At 39.1% G+C, this 8,361-nt stretch overlaps 1 protein-coding gene across 1 annotated transcript in view; it reads right to left on the bottom strand.

Moving 5' to 3' along the window:
* Positions 1-1,970, bottom strand: part of LOC107660688 (protein unc-13 homolog C-like) — a 48,609-nt gene extending 46,639 nt beyond the window's left edge. The window contains exon 1 of the mRNA XM_016450080.1: positions 1,817-1,970. The gene's annotated coding sequence lies outside the window, so the exon portion shown is untranslated. The remainder of the gene's footprint in view (positions 1-1,816) is intronic.
* Between the last annotated feature and the right edge of the window lie 6,391 nt (positions 1,971-8,361).

Raw genomic sequence — 8,361 nt, 5'->3', positions numbered from 1 at the left:
CAATATAACAAAGAGTGAAAAATTTAAGGGGGTCTGAATACTTTCCGTACCCACTGTATATTGCCAGGTACCAGAAAAAGTTTCAATCCAATTGAATCCAATCAATATGTATATATATATATATATACATATAATTGATATATTCAATTAGTAAATAGTTATTTTGAATTATAATAATTTTTCACAATATTTTTTTAAATAAATGCAGCCTTTGTGAGCATAAGAGACTTCTATCAAAGGCATTTTAAAAAATCTTACCAACCCCAAACTTTTGAACAATGTGTGTGTGTGTGTGTTTGTGTGTGTGTGTGTGTGCGCGCGCGCTCACAATCACGGGGAGCTTTAAGCTTTCAAGCTTCAAAAAAGGATGAAAATGCACCATAAAAGTAGTTCATATGAGCAGTATAAGTGTTCTGGAGTCATATGATAGCTTAGTGTGAAGAACAGACCTACATTTAAGCCACTGTGGCTTAAATTTAACTTAACCACTGTGGATGACTTGATGACCACTGTGGATGACTTGAGAATCAGTTCAAACTTATTTGTGAATTATTTTAATTATTTACTAAAATTCATCTTAAATTCTTTGTTTTAATTCTTAAATCCTTTAATTTAATTTTTTTATTTTATTTAATTTGTTCACAAATATATAATTCTCTTTCTTTCTTTTCTATTCTATAATGGCAGCCCATAGCCACGTTTTGACTTGCTCCTCACACACAGCTACTGCATGACTTTAGATGATTTGGAATATAAAACTGGATTCATATGGACCATTTTTAAGATATTTTATGTCTTTTTGAAGCTTGACATCTTTAGTTCCCCTTTATTCTAATCGTACTGAAAAGTGCATGTTGCCAAGATCACAGTTTTCCCACACAACTAGGTTATTTTGAAAATGCAGTAGCGGGAAAATGACAGAGTTGCAGGGTTTTTTTTTTTTTTTTTGAAGGGGTGGGGGGTTATGGGCTACCAAAAAGTACCAAAGTACCAACGTCAACTTTTTACGGAAGTCACAACGGTTCGTGAAAAATCACAGCTACTTTATGCAGGCTGTGCGCTTTTTACTGTGGACTGACTGTTTTGAAACTTATATGGTAGTTAAATAGCCCCTAGACCTCAGTTGGCATATCAGTTTTATGTATAATCATCATTTCTCTCACCTTATCAGCCATTTAACTTATTTCACAGAAGGGGGAAAATGACAGAGTTGCAGGGTTTTTTTTTTTTTTTTTGAAGGGGTGGGGGGTTATGGGCTACCAAAAAGTACCAAAGTACCAAAATTAAAGAGATTAAATTATTCAATATGCACATGTGACATATAGACAATTCTAGCTAAAATCATACAAATATGATTTAAAACAGAATAAATCAAATAAAAACATTTATTCTAAGGCCCCCTGCTGTCAACTGTGACTGGACAAGATAAAAAATTGGCCTCATTTTCATTCCTTTTGGGTGCATTTTGAGTGGATTTTGGATTTGGATTGAAACTTTTTCTTGTACCTGGCAACCCTGATTTATGCTTTTGTGTTTCCACAGAAGAATAAAATTGCTTTGGAAGGACAGAGTTGGTGTTTTCGGGTAAACTGTTCCTATCCAGCACTTGAAGAACTGCTTTTGCTCTACATGTGAATAGCCCTTTCGTCTGCGGTTAGTTTAGTTCTTGTTAACAGGCCTCAAGAAAGGAGAAAGTTTGACAAATTTTCCGCAACAAAAACCCTGTCAAAGTGTTCCGAACCAATTAAAACATACATTTGTTTAAGAAAATGGAACATTTGCTCTCACAGCTGTTTATCTGTGAAGTGGAACTTACCTATACAGTCTCTCTTTCTCTCTGCTGTGATATAAGCCATCAATCATCCTGTGCCTCTCGTCTGGTCATGCATCTTTGCTCTAGAAGAGTCAGAGACATTTAGGCATCAATCCTGGTTCACAGTGAGTCCCTTCATGACCTACATACACAACACACAGGAAAATCCCACTGCATGCCGTATGACTGCAGGGCTTTAACACACACACAGACACACACACACACACACACACACACACACACACACACACACACGGGTATTACGTGTGTATTTTATTTTAAAACATGAAAATATCTTGAGCTTGTGTTAACCATAGACCTAATTTCAGGCATTGGATATGATGTCATTCTAATAGCTAGTTATAAAATATTGCCAGTTTACCTAAATGTAATTAATTTAATTGCTCAAATTGTTTCTCAAAGCTCTGCCATTACAATAGAAGACTGCCTAAACGTAGAAGACGACAGCTAGCTAATACCCGCTATCGCTCCCTCTCGTGGCAACACTGAGAATGCAGTGCATACTTATGTTGAAATGAAAATGTCTGGGTTCACGTACTTGTGTACAGTACACGTTGAGCCAATGATATTTCTGGATCAGACACACATGGCCTGGAACCAAACATCCCCGATAATATTTGTTCATCTTTGTTTAAAACATGAAAATTTCTTGCTCTCTACTTTGCATTTTATTCTTATTGACCGTGTTTGTCTCAACATGCTGCCATGGACCGAATTCTCTGGCTGAGAGAGCTGTCAGTCAATCAGTATTATGTTTTCCGCTCCCTTCATGCTTGTGCTGCCTGTACGAATTGAGCAAGATAGGAAAAACGACCCCAAGATTACACAATTAAGTTTCCCATGCACGGTTAGCGCCTCAGTCTCGCATCTGCATCTCTAATTTTGGCTACCGAGTGCTAGTTAAGAGCCTGAGGGAGAGAGAGAGACTGAGGGAAGACGAGAGAAGGAAGATATTGAGATTTAAAGATAGAGTAAGTGAGTAAGAAAAGGGCAGATGGAAAACACCCCAGGCTTAGATGAAGAGAGAAATAGAATTAGCGATATATGTTGAGAGAAGGCTGTGAAAAGCTAGAGGAGTGGAGAAATGAGAACTAGGGAGGTAGTCTTACGGGGAAGAGAGAAGCCCGACTTCCCTGGAAGAGGTTAAAAGCAGGCAGTCGGCGGCCCTCATCAGTCATTCTCCTGAATGGGATTTGAGGACAATAAACCTGTAGCACCCGGACGAATGGAGACGGAGTGCGCTCCACACACACACACACACACACACACACACACACACACACGTGTAGCTCTCATAGATCATGCAGTACATATGATACAGGCCTGTAGTATCTTCCCAGCTGTGGGAAATTGAGAGTAACCGGAGGTGATTCATCACGAGTGCTGTGATGCTCAGAAATATTATAATATTCTTAACAACATAATAGAAGCTCGCCACCATGGGAATATTCATTCGAATGCATTGTTTGACAGTAAATGACAAACCTTTAGAATCATTTCTTGTCTTCCCGTTTCATTAAAGGCCGTGATGTCTCATTTCATTCTGTAATTTTTCAGTAAACACAGTTAACCAGTTACTTGCCAAATGTACTGTATGAGCATGAAACAAACAGCGGTTTGGGGGTTACAAAGACTATAAATTGCATCATATTCATATTTTAATAACTTGAAATAAATATTTAGATTACATGTTAATGTAATGTTTTGCATAATGTTGTTTCATGACTGCATTGACATGCTCCACAAACATGCCTGGATGTGAAACGGAGAAACGCATCTCTTTGGCATTTGAGAAGATTGTTGTTTTAAAGGTCACAGAAGAGCAGAATGAGATGAAACACCTGAGACTTCATTCAATATGGTTACCGCACATTACCACAGAAGGGGAAACAATACAATAATGCAGGAAATGTCCATTTAGACAAATGAAGTGTTTGAATGAGACACAGGTGTCGGTGACTAGGAATATTTCAACAAGAAATGAAAATTCTCTGATTATTTATTCTCCCTCATTTTGTCTCGTCTGAGAAACAGAAAAGGTGAATGTTGAAAGCATATACAAAAAAGTCTGTATATATAAAGTGAATAGAGGCCTGGCCTGTCAGTTCTCAAAATGACAAAACGTTTGGGGTCAGTAATTTGTTTTGTTTGTTTGAAAGAATGTATTACTTTTATTCAGCAAGGATGCATTAAATTGACCAAAAGTGACATTTATAAAAACATTTATAAGATTTCTATTTCGAATAAAAGATGTTCTTTTGAACTTTCTTTTTATCAAAAATCCTGAAAATAAAACTGATCAGTTCTCAGAAAAATTTGAAGCAGCACAACTGTTTTCAACATTGATAACAATCAGAAACGTTTCTTGAACAGCAAATCATATATATATATATAAAATTTAAAAAAAACTGTATTTACAGAAATTATAATTATTCTAAATCATTCAAAAAACAAACAGACAAAATCACAAAATAAATCCAAACATTTTATAGTAATAAGAATCAGTCATGAAAATAATATATGTAATATAGATTTTTTTTCAATATTTATATATTATAGTTAAAATCACTAATATAATAATATAAAATATGATGTTACTTGCTCATTTTAAGATTTATTCAACTATATCACTCAAAAGACAGAATATCTTGAATACTCAAAGATTTGATGCTATAAAGCCTTGCAAAGTGTTGTATAAAAAAGTAAAAAAAAAATAGTTTAAAAAAGTTGTAACTATAGCAGTCAGTTAACCGTTAAACACAACTAACAGCGGACTGATATAAACCTGTGTTCCCTGACTCCAGAAAAGTGCATAAAGCCAATCAGATTGGAGCAGGTGATTTCAGCTTGCTATTTTATAGTGCAGTATGCATCAGTGTGCAATATGTGACGGTCCGTGAACGAGCCATTCATTAACCATCATGACATTTAGGACACCATAAAACTGATCAGTTCTCAGAAAAATTTGAAGCAGCACAACTGTTTTCAACATTGATAACAATCAGAAACGTTTCTTGAACAGCAAATCAGCATATTAGAATAATTTCTGAAGGATCATGTGACACTGAAGACTGGAGTAATGATGCTGAAAATTCAGCTTTGAATCACAGGAATAAATTGCATTTTAAAATGTAATAAATTAGAAAATAGTTATTTTGAATTATAATAATTTTCACAATATTACTGTTTTTACTGTATTTTTCTTTAAATAAATGCAGCCTTTGTGAGCATAAGTGACTTCTATCAAAAGCATTTAAAAAAATCTTACCAACCCCGAACTTTTGAACAATTTGTGTGTGTGTGTGTGTAAGCCTATATATACTATATATGAGACATTGTACACTGAAAATCTGTAGCTAAATCAAATATGAAGTGTTTTTCGATGTGCTGCATCAGGTTTGAAATGGCATTTGCTTATGGGACAAGAGAGAACCAAAGGCATTTTGAATCAGTCAAATGAACATCAAATGATGTCGTAGTGTCATTTTTGTAGACGATTTCAGAGCTTCAGTGAAGGGGAAAGATCATCAGATAACAGAGGTTTATTCATCACACAAAGCTATCATACGCCATCATCATACCTTACTGCACTTATTTTCATGAAAGAATGATTTGGATTGGATTGACATGAGGGCTACTGATGGATGACAAAATGTCAATTTTTGGGGCGAACTACTCCTTTAAAACATTTAAATAAGCAGCTGTTTTGTTTCACCAAATACTTGCAACTTTGAAGACCTGCATGATGGTGCAGTTAGTGAGCAGATCACCAGCAGGTTGTTGCAGAAACAGAAGACGGATGAGGGTAATGGGTCTTGTGTCAGTCACAGCGGTCGGTACATCACAGGCAGGTCTGGATCTGCTGCATTGCAGTTGAGAGATGATGTACTAGAGCCCACCGAACCCTGAATCTATAACACAGAGGAAGAGAAAGAAACCGCATCACCATCATGGTCAGAAATTAACAGGGGCTTAATGAACAAAAATGCCCCTCAAATTCAAACTGCCCCTGAACAATTACACTAACTCTATTGAGGCTGTCGCGTTAAAATTAAATGTGAAAATGAATTAAAAGTGTCAATTTCACGGAATTACGTTTAGATCTAAGCACGTCACATCAGATTGCTGTTTACGTGTTGTTTTGTGCAGCGGTGAGCATTATAACCAATCACACACGTTTCTGTTGAGATCATGAACGCAATGGCCAATCAGAGGCATTTCGATTAGTAAGCGCTAAAAATGCTGGAGTTTTGTTGAGTGCGGTTTTTGCATAACTTGCGCTAAACTAGACTAACGTTACATTCACCACCCACCCACCCAATAATGATTTTTGTCATAATATGACAGCCCTACCCTGTAATGAGTCCCTGTTTTAAAAATGTATAATTAATATACATTTATAATGTAAAATGTAATGTAAAACATCACAGAGTTCTGTGACTGCTGTGCAAAGCTGTTTTTTACATCAGTAAACACAAAGCTCCTGCATCCTTATTTCTGTAAGAAAGTGAAAAGCACAGGCATTCAACTACCAACCTGTAATGAAATCTACAGCACCATGCATGGCCAAAGAAGTATGCATCAGTGTGCAATATGTGACGGTCCGTGAACGAGCCATTCATTAACCATCGTGACATTTAGGACACCTATTAGCATGCAGTCTCATGCACACACAAACACGTACCTCAGTCATTGTGCTCTAGTTCCCCTATAAGGGCCCCTAGAGAGTTACAGTGAACAAACACGGATTCTTTAATGATTTTAGCACATATGGCAGCTCTCATCTGTAACAACACCAGAAGACTCTCTTAAGATCCTCATGACAAACTCAAACGCAGCTCTCCTGGCTCAGCGCTGACAATATCCTCAGCGAAAGGAACTTAAACTCTCTTCTAAACTCCCCGTAGACAGCAGGCTCCTTTCAAGGCCGCTGAGACCTTCAGCAGCACAATTGTCTGGCGAGTTCAGGAAGAACCTCTGTGGATTTGTGTTTGAGTGGTTTGTTCCTGAAAGCCTGTGAAATTCAACAAGCCAGCAGAGCGGCATATTACTCCAGCATTCAGCTCTTCACACGCTCACAGCAGAAGAAAGAAAATCAGTGAAACCCAGAACAGAAAGTAAGCTGGACGTGCTGCTGGTATACGTTTATCTCATGGTGAATACCGAATAATAGGGAAAAAAACGGAACGGGAGAGTTTTGATTACATCTCTGAGAGGATTAAATTTGCAGAAGTAGCTTAATAACTCAAAACTGAAATAAAAGTAAAAACACTCAATATAAAGTTTTGATATTCACTTACCTGTGACTACGGTTACAGGCATTTTTATGAGTTAAAGAAGGTGACTGATGTAGTTGATGTCACACAGGTGTTTCTGGAAATGTCCTTTTACTGTTTCACTGTTGCATGGGTTATTATAGTTAACTAAAACGTCTTGGTTACGTATGTAACCCTCGTTCCCTGAAGGGAACTTAGAGAGTTCTTAGAGAGACCAATCCACTTTGAGTGTAAACTAAACGAGCCAATGCACATTGGCATGCGATGATTGCATGATTGATGGTGCAACGCATACCAGGTTTTCGCTGAGGAGCCGAGCCGGTGACCCGGCCGCTCAGCGGTGGTACAGCAGCCGTGGTGACAGGACGTGACGTCTCCGTTCCCTCCTTCAGGGAACAAGGGTTAGATACGTAACCGAGACATTCCCTTTCAGTCAGTCACTCCGAGTCACGTCGGTGACCGACGAATTGGGATCCCTACCAAAGCGCCATCGATGCTGCCCCTTCCAGTGTCCTGTGCGAGCCGCCCGTGCCCCTTTGTGGTGTAGGCCGGGGCTCGCAACAAGAAGACCAGTCACTGTTTTCATAGCACTACCCACTCAGTGATATTGGATAACACTGGCAAAACTTACCCGTTCCACTTGGAACAGGAACATTGCGGAAGCCCCATCCTTCCCGAAGGAGGTTTCGGAAGTGTTTAGGTGCATATGGAAGATTAGAGGTGATTGTAACCCTCATGGAAATGGCAGAAGTCTGCCAGGGAAACACGGGCTCTGAGGCTATACCGTGGACTTTACACATATGGGAACCACTTAGGCCTCTACATATGGAACACAGCCCTCTACCGGTTCTCACTGATTCAGCGAGTGAGGGCCTGGTGCCGGACGTTCCACCACGTCTGGCTGCCGAGGGGACGGAGGAGCTCGACAGGGCCTACAGTACGGACACTCGGGAGCAGTTTTAGCAAGCCAACACTAAAACGGGGCCTCTCAGCGCCTCTACCCGTTTGAGGTGAGAACACAGGAGGATACCGGCTCCACACGAAGGCTATAGAATCTAGCGAACGTGTTGGGGGTCGCCCAGCCCGCAGCTCTACAATTATCTGTCAGCGAGGCGCCACAAGCCAGCGCCCAGGAGGATGCAACACTCCTAGTAGAGTGAGCTCGCAACCTGAGCAGGCAGGGCACACCCTGTGCCTGATAAGCCAGGGTGATGGCATCCACAATCCAGTGGGCCATCCTCTGCTTAGAGA

The sequence above is a fragment of the Sinocyclocheilus anshuiensis genome, unplaced genomic scaffold (assembly GCF_001515605.1).
Source record: "Sinocyclocheilus anshuiensis isolate Anshui unplaced genomic scaffold, SAMN03320099.WGS_v1.1 scaffold948, whole genome shotgun sequence".
In the NCBI taxonomy this organism is placed as follows: Eukaryota; Metazoa; Chordata; class Actinopteri; order Cypriniformes; family Cyprinidae; genus Sinocyclocheilus; species Sinocyclocheilus anshuiensis.
Note: the sequence above shows the minus strand (reverse complement) of the source record. Positions and strands in the feature narration are given on the sequence as shown.